General features: G+C 39.4%; 1 protein-coding gene and 2 long non-coding RNA genes across 17 annotated transcripts in view; 2 read left to right on the top strand and 1 right to left on the bottom strand.

The window, feature by feature from the left end:
* The window catches only part of FHL1 (four and a half LIM domains 1), a 70,518-nt gene that overhangs the window by 20,010 nt on the left and 30,924 nt on the right, over positions 1 to 19,584 (bottom strand). The window lies entirely within an intron of this gene.
* On the top strand, positions 11,286 to 14,750 carry LOC144338734 (uncharacterized). The gene is made up of 3 exons (XR_013413062.1): positions 11,286 to 11,416; positions 11,740 to 13,442; positions 13,871 to 14,750. It is a non-coding gene; the product is annotated as an uncharacterized LOC144338734 (long non-coding RNA).
* LOC144338733 (uncharacterized) lies at positions 17,583 to 18,673 on the top strand. Its single transcript, XR_013413061.1, has 2 exons — positions 17,583 to 18,385; positions 18,515 to 18,673. It is a non-coding gene; the product is annotated as an uncharacterized LOC144338733 (long non-coding RNA).

The following is a 19,584-nucleotide window of genomic DNA, read 5'->3' as shown; positions in this document are numbered from 1 at the left end:
TTCTTAATGCTGATAACTGAGATCGACTGCCTTGTTCAGGGATGTTATCATAATAATTCATGAGCTCTGCTTCCTTGTGTGAAACATCAAGGCTAGTAACATACAATCTATCTATATTTACCAAAAAATTATAATTAAAACATTACTTTATTATGCATTGGTGTCTTCAAACCCCAAATAGAAGATAGCCCTAGAATTCAGGGTAAAGGCTGAAAAGACTCATGAGTGGTTCTCTGGGGTTTGGTCAGTAGAACATCTGAACCTAACATGGTGCACAGAAGTGGAAGCGTGAACATAGCAGGAGGAAAGAGACCAAGCCGTGACCTGGATGTCACTCAGGAAGTCTATATTTTGTTAGGCAACAGCATTGTCTATTTTGATAGCAGAGGAAATCCAGATTTCCAGAGGACTGAAAGTACATAAAGTGAAAGCTCACTTGGCTCCCATCTGCCAAGTTTCCCCGAAGGCCATCATTTGACTGCCTGAGCAGTGTCTTGATTCAGATTCAATGCAGGAGTAATTACAGGTGGACAGAGGAGAGCAGTGGCCCACAGTGATTTGTATCTGAGAGAGCAAATAATAACTTTCTGTGGAAAGAGCTCTTCTGTTGTGCCAGGACAGGCACTGTTTTGTGAAAACTCAGCTGCAGAACCAGAGTGATTTTGTTGGTGTGTGGTCTGCCATTAGATTACCACCCTCCATGGCAGCTTGTCTTCCCTGTTTTTCAACCTGTGCATGGTGAGGACAGACTATAGGCTCCTCCACAAGTTGGAGAGGCTTGGCGGACCTAAAGAAAAGTGAGCCAGGTCCGAGGGTGTCTCCAGCTTCAAAAAGATCGCATGGGCCGGGCGCGGTGGCTCAAGCCTGTAATCCCAGCACTTTGGGAGGCCGAGGCGGGCGGATCACAAGGTCAGGAGATCGAGACCACAGTGAAACCCCGTCTCTACTAAAAATACAAAAAATTAGCCGGGCGCGGTGGCGGGCGCCTGTAGTCCCAGCTACTCAGGAGGCTGAGGCAGGAGAATGGCGGGAACCCGGGAGGCGGAGCTTGCAGTGAGCCGAGATCGCGCCACTGCACTCCAGCCTGGGCAACAGCGTGAGACTCCGTCTCAAAAAAAAAAAAAAAAAAAAAAAAAGATCGCATGATAGAGTTGGAAATGGTCTTAGATACCACCTAATCCAATCATCTCATTTTATAGATGGAAAAGCTGAGACCCAGAGATGGAGAGATGACCTGCTTCCCTGAGTTAACAGCTGCTCCAGGTCTAGAAGCTGAGTGTCTGGACTCCGAAGGCACTATTCCTTGTACCATATTAGCAAGGGATCTTTACACATGACAATGTAAACCTTAGGAATGCTATGTACGGTAAATGGGGCTTGTTATCCCTTGACTTTATATTCATCAACAGAGGTTAATCTGGGTCACATATCCTGAGACTAAGGGACAGTTGTGTGTGTAGGTGACACATTTTGCAGATTCTCTCATGCAAGGGTCCAGTCAAGTTATCTCCGCCACAGTTATGGTTAATGCTGGAGTCTCTTAGCCTACTCTTTGCTCAATTAAACTCTATTAGACTTAAAAAGAAAAATAAAGTTCACGGATAAACTTTGGCTAACTTGGAAGCAGTAGTTGACGCAGAGCTGAGAGAGATATGGACTAGGTTGGATGGGGAAGCAGAGGCTCCACCTAAAACAGCTGACACTTAAGGAATAAGAGTGAGTGATTTCAAAGCCTTTGAAGTCAAACAACAAGTTCACCATGCCAGGCAGCAAGTACATGAAACAGAACGACAGGAACACGAAGTCCAGAAAGGAGAACGCAAGGAGAGTCTGCAGCTAGAGGAGCAGAAGCCACCAAAGAACATGTACTTGGAAACATCACACCCCATTCACCTCACATCCCCACCCCTCTGGCTCATTTCCAATCAGTGTGATAATTAACACGAACAAACATGGGAAGTATGTACCTGACTGGTATAAATAAGACCAGATTATCTAAGGTACAGAAAATGAAACAAGGAGTGGTTGTCCTATTGTGTTCAATGAAATCCAGGTAAAATGGTTTAGACTGGACCATAACTATTTTTGAAGGCTTCCATGAAAGAAATTTAAGGCTTAACTTTATATGAGATTGGTTGAATAATTAACATGGTTAGTTCCAAGACAAATAATAGGAAATTTGCCCTGAGATAGTATCAGTATATTTATTTTATAATGATTCAAGAGAATATAGTGCAGTGGCTAAGAGCATAGACTGAAGCCAGAATATCTAGACTTGAATCCTGCCTCCACCACTTACTGGTTGTATGACATTGGCAAGTTTCACTTAACTTCTCTGTGACTAAATTGCCCATCTATAAAATGGGGATGATAATAGTACCTATGTAAGAGGGTCATTGTGAGAAATAAAGCAGTAAATATTTGTAACATTTAGAACAGTGGCTGGCACACAGTAAGCACTATATATTATTATTAATTCAACTACACGCTAAAAATGTGGCTGATCCAAGCAGCAGATTCCTACAAATAGAATTTATCAAGTTTACTAACTCACGGGTGATATGTGGAAAAGAGATAAGAGCTCAGGATGTTGGCCAAGAGCCCAGCTGCAAGGACCATGGGCCTGAGAATGACTGGGGCAGCAGAGAGCAAACCTCAGAGACTCAGAGGAATTGGCCTCTAGCAGCTTGACAGCCCAGTGGAGACAGTCTGTGGATTCAACATGAGTCAGGAGGGTTTATGAACAGATGATGGAGACCTGGGGAGAACAAATCTCTCCTCTGTTGATCCTCTAATGAAATAAATACCCAATAGGTCTAGGTCACCTGCCCAGTCTTGAGCTGCGGAGGGTCTTCCCTACATCTTCCCTGCCAGGAAAGGGCCCAGTTAGCCCAATGGATAATTAGACCTTTTCTGGCTAGAGTCAATAAACTTTCCAACACAACAAATAAGGGTTTACTTTATGAGCACTAATTCATCAGGCAGGCCACCCTTGCTTCACATCTCTGAGCTTAAGTTGGCTATAAAGGCCAACAATGAAAAGAGGCTACCTATATGCAGCTCCAGCCAGAATGCAGATTAGGATCGTATTACATGAGTTAATTCTGAATAAATGCCAAGGACATGGATCTGAAAGACCCTGTCTCATCAAGCCACTTACAGAAAGGACTCTACAGCTCAGGAGATGAGGTTGTTCGTGCTGAGACATAGTTTGGGTGAGTACAGCAATGCCCAAGGTCCCAGGGTGGCAGAACCAAACTATGCACCATCTACCCAACTCTTGACCAAAAATATGTTGTGATCAATCCCCTGTACCCACCCCAAGAAGAACTCCGGCTAAAGCATCTAGAGTTGGGATGACTGTAAGAAGACTATTATCTGACCATTGTGTAGACAGACCATTGCTGTACGTCCACAATGACTGAGCACCTCACATTCCCACCCAAAAGAAACCCCAGACCTCTTAGCTGTCACTCTCCATGCATGAACAGTGACTAGGATCTTAGAGGCTATATTTTCAGGTCCCCAGATCTCATCCCAGAGTCCCGAAGCTAATCTCCTCCTATCACAATAGGGTCCCTAAACCCTGTGCCTCAGCTCACCGCAGGAGAACACGAGGAAGGGAACAGGGGCATATCAGCCTAAGGAGGCAGGGACAGCTCTGGGATGAGCTGTGAGGAGAGAAAGGGTACACTGGTCCCAAAGATTCTCTGAGGCTCCATACCTCCTCTCCTACTGGCACAGCCTGGGCAAGGCCTGCAGCTACAACATCTCAATTCCAGATAATCACACATTCTTTCTTCAGTTATTTCACCCAAAATTTTATCAATCAGGGTTTCATTTGGGTTAACAATCTTCACTTATAAAATGAAATAATCCCAGGTGAGCGTAAGTGAAGGTAGCTAAAGAACATGAAGTTCTTTGTCATTATAGAGATAATATGTAAAGTATTTTAGAATAAAAACATTTCTTAGGTGAAAACTTTAGTTGTTCATTGTTTTATATGTTCACAGTGATTCTTTAAGTTTCCATGTTCATGACTTCAAGTTGTTTTGCTACATTATCTTATTTATTGAGATATAATTTACACGCCTGTGCTTTGGGAGGCCAAGGTAGAAGGATCGTTTGAGGCCAGGAGTTCAAGACTAGCCTGGGCAACATAGTGAGACGCCCTTCTCTAAGTAAAATTTAAAATAAACAATTTATATATCATAAAATTCACCTTTATAAAGTGTACAATTCAGCTGTTTTTAGTATATTCATAACGTATATCAATCATTACCACCATCCGATTCTACATTTTCATCACTCCCGAAGAAATCCTGGACCTCTTAACCATCACTCTGCATACCCCACCCCACCCCACCCCCTGGGAAACACTAACCTACTTTCTGTCTTTATGGATGTGCCACTTCTGGCAATGGAATCATACAATATATGGCCTTCTGTGGCTGATTTCTTTCACTTAGCATAATGCTTCCATAAAAATGGAATCACTCAATATGCAGCTTTTTGTGGCAGATTTCTTTCCCTTAGTATAATGTTTTCAAGGTTCAACCATGCTATGGCATGCATCAGTATTTCAGTTCTCTTTATGGCTGAATAATAGTCCATTGTATAGATACACCACATATCATTCAACCATTCATCAGGTAATGGACATTTGGGTTATTTCCACTTTTTAGTCACTATGAATAATACTGCTATGAACGTTCTTTTTTTGCATAGGTTTATTTCCAAAGATGTATTTTTGAAGAGCTATGAAAGAATACATAGTGAAAAGTCTTCCTCCCCCTACCTATCCCCAGACATCTACTTCCCCCTCTCCATTGATAACCAATGATACCAGTGTCTTCTTTATGCTTCTGGAGATACCGGGCTTATAAAAGACAGGCAGCAATATATATTTTTTGTTTTTCCTCTTTTTTTAAAAACAAACATAAATAGTGGTATACTATACATACTCTTCTGCACCTTGCTTTTTCTATTTATTCTATTGCTAGTTCCATTTATTTATATTCAGAGAATTTTCCTTGTCAGTACGTAAAGAGCTTCTACTTTTTGAACACGTACATAGTATCCAATTGTGAAGCTATACCACAATTAATCAGTCTCTTATTGACAAATATTTATCACAAGGATGTAAGAAAAAAATACATTTATTTATTTATTTATTTATTTATTTATTTATTTATTTATTTATTTTTTAAGATGGAGTCTCACTCTGTCGCCCAGGCTGGAGTGCAATGGTGCTATCTCAGCTCATTGCAACCTCTGCCTCCCGGGGTCAAGCGATTCTCCTGCCTCAGCCTCCTGAGTAGCTGGGACTAAAGGTGCGTGCCACCATGCCTGGTTAATTTTTGTATTTTTAGTAGAGACAAGAGCTTCACCATGTTGGCCAGGCTGCTCTCGAACTCCTGATCTCAAGTGATTCACCCGCCTCAGCCTCCCAAAGTGCTGAGAGTACAGGTGTGAGCCACTGATCCCAGCCTTGAAATATATACATTTTTTTAAAGATAGGATGAACCAACTAAAAACAGCAGTTAGTTTAATCAGATTGCTTTCTTCTAACCCCCAAAAGAGATCAGTCACACTAAAGGAATGGGAGTTTTGATTTACAAGAAAGGGAGAGAGTAAAAGGAAAGAGGTGAAAAGATCTAGAGTGGATCAGGGAGCACCCACCAAAGTTTACTGAAATGGCACATTGTTTTTGTTCATGCAGAGAGGATGCCATCTGGAAATCCCACGCCAGCTATGCGAAGGTTACCCTCAGCTAATCAGCCACCCAGAGAGGAAGTGGCTTTTGATTCCAAATCCATGCTCTTTGCACCAAAACCCACGACGCCTTGCCAATGAACTAAAAAACAGTAAACTCAGCAAAATGCTGATACTGACAATGCACACAACATATCCTCACGCAGTGCCATACCATGATAGATTAGTGGCAATGGAGAGTATACTTCTCAAAATTAAAGAGGCACCTTAGTGTTCATTAAGTCTTCAGGCTGAAATGTTATAAAGTACATATAGTATTTGAGTTTCAAATGTTCATGTTGTCTTCCTTATCTATTTTAAAAAATGAAAGGTGGCTTCTCAGCTGGGGATTATAATGGAGCAAGCTGAGCTGGGCACAAGCCCTTCTGGACGATTAGACTGGCAACATGTCACTGATGCATACCACCAGGGAAGTGCACAGCTCTGAGTCATAAGTCTGACCTTAAAACTGCATGCTGGGAAAACAAAACACCATCCACGTTTGTTATATAAATCTGTCATGGATTTTTCAACTCTGTCTGCATCAGAGTTTTAAATTAACCCTGTCATTGTTTCTTCCTTAAAGTAGAAGAGTAGCTTGATGTCTGTAGCCTCAAAGGTCAGTCTTTTCTGAAATGGGCACTTGTTTTCTTAAAGGTCACATAACTAATTGAAGCCAGGTGACCCATGTTCTACAACTATTTGTCACTGATTTCCTAACTTAGATTGCACCTCCCTGTCTTTACAGATAAACAAGAAAAAGAAATGTCACCAGCACCCCCACTCCATTATCAGTGAACATTTTAAAAAACTAACTTTGGACTTCAGAAAAGGGGTTGATGTTTATAAGGCAGCTTAATAGATGCAGACCGTTTTAAAATTAAGTATACTGGCAGCTATCTTTGTTAGATGTTTAAACAGGGATCCCCAGCTACGTCATGGCAATTCAGTGTGGCAAACCAGGAGTATTATAAGAATTGCAAGACCTAATTAATCTTAATTCCCTTCAAACTGTCTACTCATTTAATACCATAAGTAAATGCTAAAGCCTATATAAATTATCATACTGGAACAGGAAATGTACAGAGAAGAGATTAATTCAGGAACTGTGAAAAAGGATACTGATTTTAAAACACTTTCAGCAAATTTAAAAATCAATTTAAAAATTAACGTCATCAAATTAACTTAACAGTATTTTTATACCGTTAAATTTTATACTGTTAAAATTTTAAATTGATTTTAAGCTTTCAATTAATGAAAATAACAGTAAATGTTTTTAACTTTATTGTGTTGTAGCCCAAGGAAAGCACACCAGACTTAGAATCAAAAATCTCAAATGCAATCTCTGATTCTGCTGAATTGCTTACAAGCCAAGTTAATTTTTCTTCCTCATCTATGAAATGGGAATATTAATATCTGTCTTGCTTTCCCTATTGAATTGTTTTAGGAACGAAATTAAATAATATATGTCCAAGTACTATACAAACTTTAATATAACATAATATGGTCATAAAAGAAATACATATAAAAATCAGGCTTTGTACCCAAGTAGGTAATGTCTTTTGATTTTTCAAGTATACTTAATTTTTCATATGATTCACTCAACTTTCACAATAAACACACACACATTTATCATATACTATAAAATCTAGTGGCAGGTCATTGTGAAAAGACAGGCAATCCCCATGATAGGAATTCCCTCTCTTTCATATCAGCCTAAACCTTCAATGATACAGAGTTTACAAAATACTAATATGGGTATTTTAGTTTTACTTAAAGTCTAGCTATTTAATCCTCTTGTATTTAGTTAATATTTAATTATTTGAAAAGGCACAAGTAGCTGGGAATAAGTGTATAATAAGCAAGCTCCATAAAATCTTGCTTCTTTGCTTTGATCTAAAAATCAAAAGCATAGTCCTCTGCCTATCTGTACAGGGTATTTTTAGTTGCTTTAAGTAACTGACATGGTTTATCCTCCGCTCCTCACAAAGAAAATAACTTGGAATGCCCTCAACAAAAGAAAAGAAAAAATTAAGCCAAGGTTAGTTATAAGACTTTTATTTGGGAAAAATTAAAATGAGGAACACTTTTTATTTCTGTTGTTTAAAGGGCTGGAGATTTAGTAACAACTTGAAGAAGTGAGTTAATCCCTTTGTAACACAGCCAGGATAGGGTTTATTTTCCTACTGTTATGGTGGTAACTTAGAACACACAGGAAAACAATATCAAATATCAATTCCCTCCAGAGTTGCAACTTTCTAAATGTAGTAATCAGTAATTTGTCAAGATTATCATTCAGCATACAAATACTTTCTATATAATTTGAACTTCCATGCCACCTTTTATATCAAGTCCTCAAACGCTACCAAATACAAACCTGGTACCGTTTTCATAAAATAAGACTACAGGTGTTAAAGACGAATAAACTGAGACATTAAAGAGATTAAGTGTCTTGCTTTAAGGGGGTGGGAGGAGGCAAGGTCAAACTAAGAATAGAAGCTCAAGTACTATCACCTGTCCTAAGCATAAATCTAAAAAACTTTCCACTTTCCTACTAGCCATAAATACATAGTCCCATCAATTTTCATGTATTTTAAACATACATTTTGCAGGAAGAAAACCTTCCAAACTGATTTGTGGAAATACCATTTAATTAAGGGTGGTACTGAGTGTATGAACTACAGAATATAAAGTATTCATACATGAAACTTTTTTTCAAATTAATCTGATTTGAAAGCTTAATGTTAATGTCTAAACACTAATAATACATAAACTTGAGCTATAACGGAAACTAGATATAGTTTTAAACTTAACTATTCACTATATACAGTAAATCAGTTTTATTATGGGTGATTATGAAACAATCACAGGACAAGTCTGTCACTTTCCAAGATCAAAGAGCAAGTCAGGGGTAGAGAAATCAAAAATGTTGCAACCTAATAGTCTCTTCCAAGACCAAAGTTCATGTTATTCCATTGTGCCAAGGAGTTTTAATGGGTTTTAAAGGGTCATGTGTGTGTCTGAAAGGTTTGGCAAATTTCTTACAACTCTCCATATATAATTTCTTTTTAATTCACGTTCTACACTGACATGACGCGTTTAAATATATCTAATCACCAGGTTTCCCACCCACATCCCCCAACTAATCCCTGCCCAAAATATTTTCTGTCCTCTTTTTCTTTCTTTCTTTCTTTTTTTTTTTTTTTTGGGACAGTCTCGCTCTGTCGCCCAGGCTGGAGTGCAGTGGTACAATCTTGGCTCACTGCAATCTCTGCCTCCTGAGTTCAAGCGATTCTTCTGCCTCAGCTTCCTGAGTAGCTGGGATTACAGGCACCCACCACCACGCTCAGCTAATTTTTGTATTTTTAGTAGAGACAGGGTTTTGCCATCTTGGCTAGGTTGCTCTCAGGTGATCTACCCACCTCGGCCTCCCAAATCACGCCTGGGATTACAGGTGTGAGCCACCGCGCTCAGCCTCTTTGTTCTTATACATTAAATTTTCATACACCGTCTGAAGATTGAGAACACAGCAGAAATCTGTTTCTTACCAAGCAACAGCAGCTGGAACTGAAGTGGAAAGTACAGGATTTGCCCCTATAGGGAAGTGAGAAAAACTGCTTGGAAATGATTTTAAGGGATCTCCTGCCAGCTAACTCAAGAGTGCTAGTGAAGACTTCCAGAAGGAAACATACCCAGTCAAACCCCTGGCCAAGAGAGAGTGTTTGCACACAATTCTGGGGACTGAGAATAAAGGGAACAACACAGCTTTGCAAGAATGTAGGGTGTGCTTTCCACATAAATAGGGGCAAAACTATACAGGAGAACCTTTCATCTCCATACCATTCTCTCTGTCCAAATTGTAACAAGAGTGTTTTCTTAAAAAAAAAAAAAATTATTAATTTGCACTTAACACCTTGACACCAGGGTTTGGAATCAGACCCTGCATAGATCAACTTAGTCCTCAGTTAACTGTTCCTCTGCCTTCCAAATGCAATCGATTCTGTGGGCGTAACCAACATTCTATGCCTATAACACTTTTCAACATGATCTTGCCTCTCTATAAGAACAGGAAGTTACTTGGCTCCTGCCTGGGATGAAAATAAAATTTACAAGTGTATCCCCTCTTTTTTAGGGGTCAGCAATGTCTGAGTCACAAAAAAGTTCCAATTTAAAAATTAGCTAGTATTTTTTTTTTCCAACTCCATGCCAGGATTCCAGAATACCTGTTACTTTTAAAATAAGGCTCCTAAATTTTTTCCCAGCAAAACTGGGGCATTTATTTTATACCTTCTTTCACAGCATTCTATAGCAATTTAGTCACATTTGTGTACTGTTCAAAAAGCTAGACTTCAAGTGTATAAAATATTATGAAGTTAACTGGTGAAATCTGCTACATTCACTTTGAAATGCACCCAAAAATAAGACAGACTGATGGATAGAGGGATGGACAGATACGTGATAAAACAGGTAGAATAAAATGCTGTTAATGGCAGCCTCTTGATGATGGGGATAAAGGTGGCCACTGCAAAGTCATTTCAACTTTGAAGATCTTAATAAATGTTAGGGGAAAATAAAATATACATCAGCAAAACCTTTAAAAATTGACTGCAGCTATGCACAAGCAGGTACTGGCTTCCAAAATGTTGTTCAAACTATGGGCACAGAATGTGGTACAGTCTGGAATGAAAAACACCAAAGTTGAGTACCATAGCCTCCAAATGAAAGAAATCTGCCAAACCCATTTTAAGGTTTTTTAAGGCATTATTAAAGAAGCCCTGAACATCACATCTCACAATGAAGTGCAATATTGCACACATACGTTTTCAGACTAGGTTGAGCAGTTTAGGCCAGAAGAGAGACCTTTTTGAAGGTTCCCTAATCCATTTACACAGGCCCATCTGAAGGATGACACTGTAGCCAGTCGCCTGCATCCTAACCATCTCTCTCCTTTTATGGTAGTTTCAAGTTTAAAGCAGATACTCGTCTGTTTGCAGATTCCTAAAGGTACTAGGAAAAAAAAATCTAAATATAACAGATGGATAAGTGCTCATGGTAACTGGAAACCAAAACGTAACTCCAGCTTTTGCAGGCCAATGCCTTAACACCCATGGCTTTAGTGTAATGGTCCTGCTGTGGACCTTTTGTCTTTATTCCCACATAGAAATACTACCCCGACTTTGATGGATGACAGATAAGTGTTAGTCAAAACTTTATTTTAGGTTGACATTAATAACCTTTACTTATTTTAAAGTCAATCAGAGCCAGGTGCGGTGGCTCACGCCTGTAATCCCAGCACTTTGGGAGGCCAAGGCGGGTGGATCACCTGAAGTCAGAAGTTCACAACCAGCCTGGCCAACATGGCAAAACCCCATCTCTACTAAAAAAACAAAAATTAGCCAGGCATAGTGGTGAGCACCTGTAATTCCAGCTACTCAGGAAGCTGACGCAGGAGAATCGCTTCAACCTGAAAGGCAGAGGTTGCAGTGAGACGAGATCACACCATTACACTACAGCCTGGGCGAGAGAGCGAGACTCCGTCTCAAAAAAATAATAAAATAAAATAAAAATGTCAATCAGTATGTGTTCTCCAGGATGTTAAAATTTTCTATGAAACACAGTCAAGTGTTTTTGTTAGGTTTTCTTATTAGTGTTTTTAAAAATAGTTCAGCCGGCCGGGCGCGGTGGCTCAAGCCTGTAATCCCAGCACTTTGGGAGGCCGAGACGGGCGGATCACGAGGTCAGGAGATCGAGACCATCCTGGCTAACACGGTGAAACCCCGTCTCTATTAAGAAATACACAAAAAAAACTAGCCGGGCGAGGTGGCGGGCGCCTGTAGTCCCAGCTACTTGGGAGGCTGAGGCCGGAGAATGGCGTGAACCTGGGAGGCGGAGCTTGCAGTGAGCTGAGATCCGGCCACTGCACTCCAGCCTGGGTGACAGAGCGAGACTCCGTCTCAAAAAAAAAAAAAAAAAAAAAAAAAATAGTTCAATATACTTGCCAAAGTATAATTCAAATGTTAGTAAAACCTCTGAGACATTTCTATGAATTCTAGGGTTCCATGGAATATAATATGAAAACCACTAGACTGGAAGGATTCTATTTGCACTCTTAGTGTTTATTCAATCCATGACCTTTAGGTCATATAAACAGCCACCAAACCCTCTCTAGAATTCATATGTGAAAGTGGTATCATGCTGGTAACTTCCTGATCTGAATCTCTTCCCCACTCCTTATACCCAATTCTATCCTCCCTTTATAGTAGCTAACTCTAACCTTTTGCCCTACTATTCTCAACCCCAATTCTTTGAATTCATTCACATCCACAACCCCTCAACTGCATTTCCTAGGCTGCCTTTCCAAGTTTCAACAATACAAATAATGTGACCATATAATGAAGCGGGGAAGGGACAGCAATACGTATGTGTCCGTATACTTGCTGGTAGTTACAAAGAGAAACTTCCAGGGTCTGAAAACTCAGCATATTGCACATTCGAGTTATTACCTCTTCTTAGCCACCACCAAAATAAACATCAGGATCTCAACAAATCTGAAAGCAGCTCTAAGAAAGTCAAAATTGAAACCACATAATGATAAAGCTGAAGTGTTTAGGGGTAAAGCATACAGATGCCTTCAGCGTACTCTGAAATACATCCAAAAATTAAGATGGATTAATGGTAGGAATAGGAGCGTTCACTGTATAATTTCAACTTTTCTGTTTGAAAAACTTGCTGATAACATGCCAGGAAAAAATAATGTCATGCTACAATGCGGGAAGAGGGACTGTTCTATTCAAGGATATCCTCCAACAATTCAGGAATACGGATATTAGAACAGGGATCCTAAGACAGTCCTGTGTAATACCACGGTAATGCTATGGTTTGTACTTTACACAATGCCTTTTATTCAATTAACTATATCTCTAGTAAGTACCTACTAAGTCTCTGGCACTAAATAATAAATGATACAAAGGACATAAGAGGAAACATCAGGCTTCTTGCTCTTCAGAAGCTTCCAGTTTCCTGGAGAAAGCAGAGTACAATTTAAGACAGTAACTCCGACCAAATCCTTTACTCTTTGTGCCTTACATTGCCCCAGTCAGGAAAATGGAAAACACCCATGAGAGGACCAAAAGTCAGGTCAAGATCCTATGTGAAGTCTATGAGAACTGACAGTTCAAAGGGCAGAGTTGGGAACATAAGGGATAGGCTAAAAATACTGGAGCACGTTGTACTGTTTTCCAGTTCAAACCTGTACCATGAGCCCAATGCAAAGGGTGGAACTCACCCTCTCCAATTAGTTTCCATTTGAACCACTGTAGGGAGCAAAAGACACTCTGGATTATAAATCCCTTTGCCTGTGCACACTGACAATTATATACACAAACTCTCACCACTACCGATAGGAAAAGTTCTCCCGGTCCTGGGAAAGAAACATACAGCGTACCTTATCTAAATTATGAATTTTTAGCCCTAAAGACTGTGTACAGAAATGGTCCTATCAGCTGGGCACAGTGGCTCATGCTTCTAATCCCAGCACTTTGGGAGGCCGAGGCTGGTGGATCACTTGAAGTCAGGAGTTCGAGACCAGCCTGGCCAACATGGTGAAACCCTGTCTCTATTACAAATACCAAAAAATTATCCAGGCCTGGTGGCACAAGCGTATAGTCCCAGCTAATCGGGAGGCTGAGGCACAAGAACCACTTGAACTCAGGAGCAAGAGGTTGCAGTGAGGCAAGATAGCATCATTGCACTCCAGCCTGGTCAACAGAGTGAGACTATGTCTCAAAAAAGAAAAAAAAGAAAGAAAGAAAAGAAAAGAAAGAAAGAAAAAGAAAAAGAAATGGTCCTATCACATATGGTTTAAGAGATGTCCACAGACTCACAAAGACCACAAACCATTGTTTTTCTGCTTTTCTACTTAGGTGAAGAACTGTTCTTTGGTTTGGATTTTTTTGTTTTTTTCTTGTTTTTTTGACAGAGTCTCACTCTGTCACCCAGGTTGGAGTGCAGTGGTGCAATCTCTGCACCCTGCACCCTCTTCCTCCCGGGATCAAGCGATTCTCATGCCTCAGTCTTCTGAGTAACTGGGACTACAGGCATGCGCCACTGCACCCAGCCCAAGAACTGTTAAAGAAGTTAATTACTTATCCAATAATTAGGTATCCTTCAGTGAGAGATGCTCTGCAAAGCACAAAGCTTATCTGGCTGGTAAGATAGAACAATGAGACTACTATTCTAAATACATTTTTATATATCTCCTCCTTTTTATTTTAAATTGATCCCTACAGCTGTTCAAGCAAAACTGAAATATCAATAATGAAATACATAAATTATAACAATTATTAGCACAGTTCACCACACTGGGCTTTCACCATGTGATATAAGGTTGATATAATGATGATGATGACAATGATAATGATAAAAGTGCCATTCTTTCTCAAGAATTATTAAGCACATCAGGCCTTGACATTGTGATTTCCATAAAAGCTTTGACCCCAGCTATGCTTATTGTACTGATCATAATAAAATTTGTACGATTTAGCTATGACCTTAATCTAACAAATATTCTACGTCCACGGTTATAACACAAGTGAGTCAAGGTTTCAAACTCAGAAATTAAGGAGCATCCAACATTCATCTTCCAAGCATGGTTCTCTCTTACAAGTGAGCATCTGTTGTTGGCTTCTCAAATCTTTGCCTATTAATAGAAGAGTTGATGATGGACAAAATCGTAAAACAACTTCCATATGCACTGAACTTTTATGATGTTCAAAAACCTTACTAAGTAATCACAAGTTCCTATTGGGCTTGAACTAAACTTGATGACAGATCTGAACTCTAATATCTTATACTTGGGGAGTAAGGACAGAAGAGCACTTCTGTCACTTCCCTTGCCTCAGTCTCTGTGCAATACTTGATAATTAATCATTTACTGACTCCTTTGTTTAGGGGTTTCAAAGAAAATTCACATGTGAGCTTATTCTTAGAGAAGCTGCAAAGACCTGTAAACGGATGAATAAATTAGTAAATTCTTAAAACTGGAATGTTTTTGTAAGTCTCAAAGCACCATACAGGAGAAGAGAAAAAATTTTAAAGGCCCATTTGAACCAGTTGAAGTCCAAGACTCTACCTACCTTAAAGTTTGACTCTACCTACCTTAGAGATCAGATATCTATGTCCTCATTTCACATCAGTTGTGTAGATGGAACACTAGATTTGAACTTAACTGTCCAAATCTGACTTCTTCCATGAGAATCCTGGTCAAACCCAATCTTTATTGTGGACTTCCATGGCACAATTTAATATACTTGAACTCTAAAATATGGTTCAAACATTTATATGTGTGCAAATTTATAATCCTGTAATGGGTAAAGGAGATACTTTTACAAAATGAAAACATAATGTCCAATCAACGGTTCCATTGATTTGGTATTCTGACCAAAGGTTCTCTTTACAGGCAGTTCATTCACGTTAACTAAATAATACTTTATTTCACTAAAAAGAAAAGTATTTCCTTGAGATATTATGTGTGTGTGTGTGTGTGTGTGTGTGTGTGTGTGTGTGTGTGTGTGTATTTCTGCATGACTTCTTAGCTTTCTTTACAACCACAGTGGGTACTCTGGTTGAAGACTGTGTAAGAATCAAAGACTAGAGATTCCACTTTTCGAGAGTCCAGTTAGGACCCCTTTTGTAAGTGAGACAGTTTCTCTCCTCAAGTGAAAATGAATTCTTTCTAAATCAGAGGCTGGGAAAAGTTAGGAGATGTTACAAGAGGTCAGAACTAAGTCCATTAAATCCCAGACCCAGATTTAGTCGCCATAGAGACAAGGGAGATAAATAAACCAGTAACCTTAACAAATGTGCTGCACCTTTGCCAGACATATCTCTAACTTACCATTATTTTTACTTAAGTATCTTTCAGTCCAAACATAACCGACTCTGAAGACTACAAAACCAAACAGAACTAGGCCCAAAAGAAATACGAACACTCACTGAAGCAAAGGGCAGGCAAAAGAGTCGAAAGCCATCCCCCACCCTTAGTAATGTGCTCTCCGTTCCCCTTGAAAAACTATTGCAACATGAAGCTCCAGAGGCAATGACATATGGGGAAAATATGTGGTGCCAAAGCCAGAAGAAACCATGTCAAAAAAGAAAAACAGACATGAAGTAACTGACCTAATTAGAAGAGAAAAGCGTACTTACAGCAGAGAAACAAGTATATCTGAAACAGGGAATACAGCTGAAGGTGAGGGGGACTGCTGTAAGGAGGCTCATGACCTTAAAGTGAATTTTTGTTGCTTATCTAAAAGAAATCAGAAGATGAAACGGGCATTGCTCTTGAGCTACAGCTCCATTAAGATGTTCGTTAAGTGAACACTGGACCTTTAAACATGACGATTCATTCCCTGCCTGGAACTGCTGCACATTCATTAAAAGCTCTGAAACAAATATTTATACTTGGTGTCATGTGGTATACCAAGATGCCTCTACCAACCACCAAATATGGAAGAAAGAGAAATGGGGGCTCTGGATGATGAAACACAACAAGCGAGAAGGAACTAGAGCATTGGAACCCCATGTTTAGACTCTGGACAGGAGTCCTCATGTTTCCTGGTCACTTACTAAGCACCTACTCTGTGATAGATTAGAATATCTGGCTTGTGATACGGAGGTAAGTACATAAAAGTGGAAGATTCTCAACATCTAAGTGAGCATATACTTATAGCAAAATGTACAAACAACATCACAACATGAATATAACTCCAAATAAAGTGATACTTACATTTTTTCCTTGTGCCTTCTAGTTCTTGTCCACAGGTACATATCACTTTGCATGTTACAATCACAGCATATATACAATTTTGCATCCTGCATTTCTTAGTAAGACCGTATTATACAAATTCTTTCATATTGCTAACGTAAGCGTGAAAATTATAATTTTTAAGATTCATGAAATTCCACTGCATAGATGTATCATAATCTGTTCAATCAAAACTATTTGTTGAATATATGAACTATTTTTTTCACATTAGACATTTAAATTCTTTTTGTCCTCACAAATAACACTGTGATGAACCACTATAACATACAGCTTTTTTTCTTTTCTTAGAATAATTTGTTTCTTAGAACACATTTGCCAAAGTATGATTATTAGATTAAAGGGTACCAATCTTTGTGCCTTTAGCCATATATTGCCAAACAATGTTCCAAAAGGCTTTGTACCAACTTACATTGCTACCAGCAGTGAATAAGCGCATATCCATTTCAAGTTAACCATATTAACATTGGGTTTTCTTTTTGTACTTCTGCTAACTTAGTAGAGGTGTGCCTTGTTGACGTTTAAATATGCTTATTTTTGCATACCAGTGAGGCTGAATGTTTTCCATGCATTTCTTTACATTGTGACATAACGTTGAGTGTCTTTTACCAATCTATCAGTTGGATAATTCATTCAGTCAACAGTTACGAAGCACCAACAGCGTGCTAGGCCTGTGCGCGCTTTTCTTACAATCTGTATGAGCTCTGTGCATGATATAGAAATTAGGTATCTTGTCATATGTGCCACAAATTTTTCCTGGTGTGCTTTTTCATTTTAATTATACTTTTTCACTATAGGACTGTATATATTTGAAACTGTTGATTTCTTTCTTTCCAACTTTTTAAAATCATTTTGTAGCTTACAAGGTTATCATATATCCAGGGATTTGATAATTATCCTGTTTTCTGTGGTCTAATTTATAAGTTTGCTAACAGCCCCATATTTTCCTAAATTTTCTAAAATTAAAAGCTCTAATCCCTACATTTCATGATTCTTGAGCATATCTAGCTTTTTTTTTTTTTTTAACCAGAGGCACTTAATTTAAAACAAATTTTAAAATCAGAGTTAGATTTATCTTTTCCATGTGCTATACTGTATTGAAAATAATTGATTTTTCACCTCCTCTGCTCCAACTCGAAGTAGATCCAGATTTATCTGGGAAGATTCAACCCAAAATACCCTGGTCCATATCTCTTTTTCTTTCTCAGGCCAGAGAAAAGTGAATGTTCTAAACATTAGCACCATCACTGCCTGACTCATTTTTCTTAGAACGTTGCTACTCAAGGAGAGGCAGGTCCTCAGATCAGCAGTGGTACAACCTGGCGCTTGTTGGAAATGCAGAATCTCAGGCCTTACTCTTGACCTGCTGCATCAGAATCTGCACATTAAAGTGTGAGAAGCACCAAAGTAGACTATAGGAATCCTCCAGAATAAAATAAAACACCCATACCTGTTGATGCTCCTTCTCTTAATCAGGTACCATCATCAGAAAGTATCCTTCCTCTGAAATGTTTGCCCTCAACCCTTTTAAAGCACCTCCTTAATATGACTGTCACCCTATGTCATGCCCCTGAAAATTAGCAAGCTGGTATTTTGAGAAAAAGGATGACCTTAAGTTTGCAACCTCAGTTTTATCTAGACCTGGGGTTGAAAACTCACATGTCTATAGGGGTTAAACATTCAGATAATGGCAACCAACCCTTGTCCTTAGTGTCAAGGAGACTACAGAGACTGCCGGAGACTGTGGCAAACTTCAGAGTTCATGCTTTACCTAGATAAACTGCAGCCGGCCAGGCGCGGTGGCTCACGCCTGTAATCCTAGCACTTTGGGAGGCCGAGGCAGGCGGATCACAAGGTCAGGAGATCGAGACCATCCTGGCTAACATGGTGAAACCCCGTCCCTACTAAAAATACAAAAAAATTAGCTGGGCGTGGTGGTAGGCGCCTGTAGTCCCAGCTACTTGGGAGGCTAAGGCAGGAGAATGGCATGAACCTGGGAGGCGGAGCTTGCAGTAAGTGGAGATCACGCCACTGCGCTCCATCCTGGGTGACAGAGCAAGACTCCATCTCAAAAAAAAAAAAAAAAAAGAAAAGAAAACAGCAGCCATTTGGCTCCAGCCTAGTGTAGCCAAACAGGAGTGAGGGCTCAATATTGCCAGATCTTCTGATATTTCAAGAGAAGCTGAAAAATTTGGACTTCAAAAAATATGAAATCTTTCAATTTTTAAATGCTAGCAATTAAAATTTTAAAAGAACACCTCTGTGTGCCAGATCCAGTCCACCAGTTTGAGACCTTGGCTCTAAACTGATTATTTCCAAATTCTCTTAAGTCTGTGTAACCCATCTGTGCTGATTTTCCTTCTTATTGCTGGTGCACCAAAAAGAGAGGCTATATCAATACAAATGGCACAAATCAAATCACTCTGACTACTGTATTTTAAAATTTTGTGTTTTGTGAATATTAAAAAACTGCCAAATCAATAATGAAAATGACCATATGTCAGTGATACAAATATCTCCTACATGTGAAATACATGTTTAATTAACAGTATTGTCACTACTATGGTACAAATACTCAAATTTAGCCCAGTTCACGTATGTGTTAAGAATTATGTGTTCAAGCTTGTGTTCCAAATAATTCTGTAAACTAAAAGGCAGCCAAATGGAATAATTCTAAGTTTCTGAATAATAAAATTTATGATAAATACTGTACTAAAAGGGGAAGCACCATCATTTAAAAGAACAAAATAGGCCGGGTGTGGTGGCTCACACCTGTAATCCCAGCACTTTGGGAGGACGAGGCGGGCGGATCCCTTGAGGTCAGGAGTTCAAGATCGGCTTGGCCAACATGGTGAAACCCCGTCTCCACTAAAAATACTAAAATTAGCTAGGCGTTGTCGCACGCATCTATAATCCCAGCTATTGGGAGGCTGAGGCTGAGGCAGGAGAATCGCTTGAACCTGGGAGGCACAGATTGCAGTGAGCCGAGATCACGCCACTGCACTCCAGCT

This window comes from Macaca mulatta, chromosome X (genome assembly GCF_049350105.2).
Source record: "Macaca mulatta isolate MMU2019108-1 chromosome X, T2T-MMU8v2.0, whole genome shotgun sequence".
NCBI lineage: Eukaryota > Metazoa > Chordata > Mammalia > Primates > Cercopithecidae > Macaca > Macaca mulatta.
This window is presented reverse-complemented; position numbering and strand designations above follow the sequence as displayed.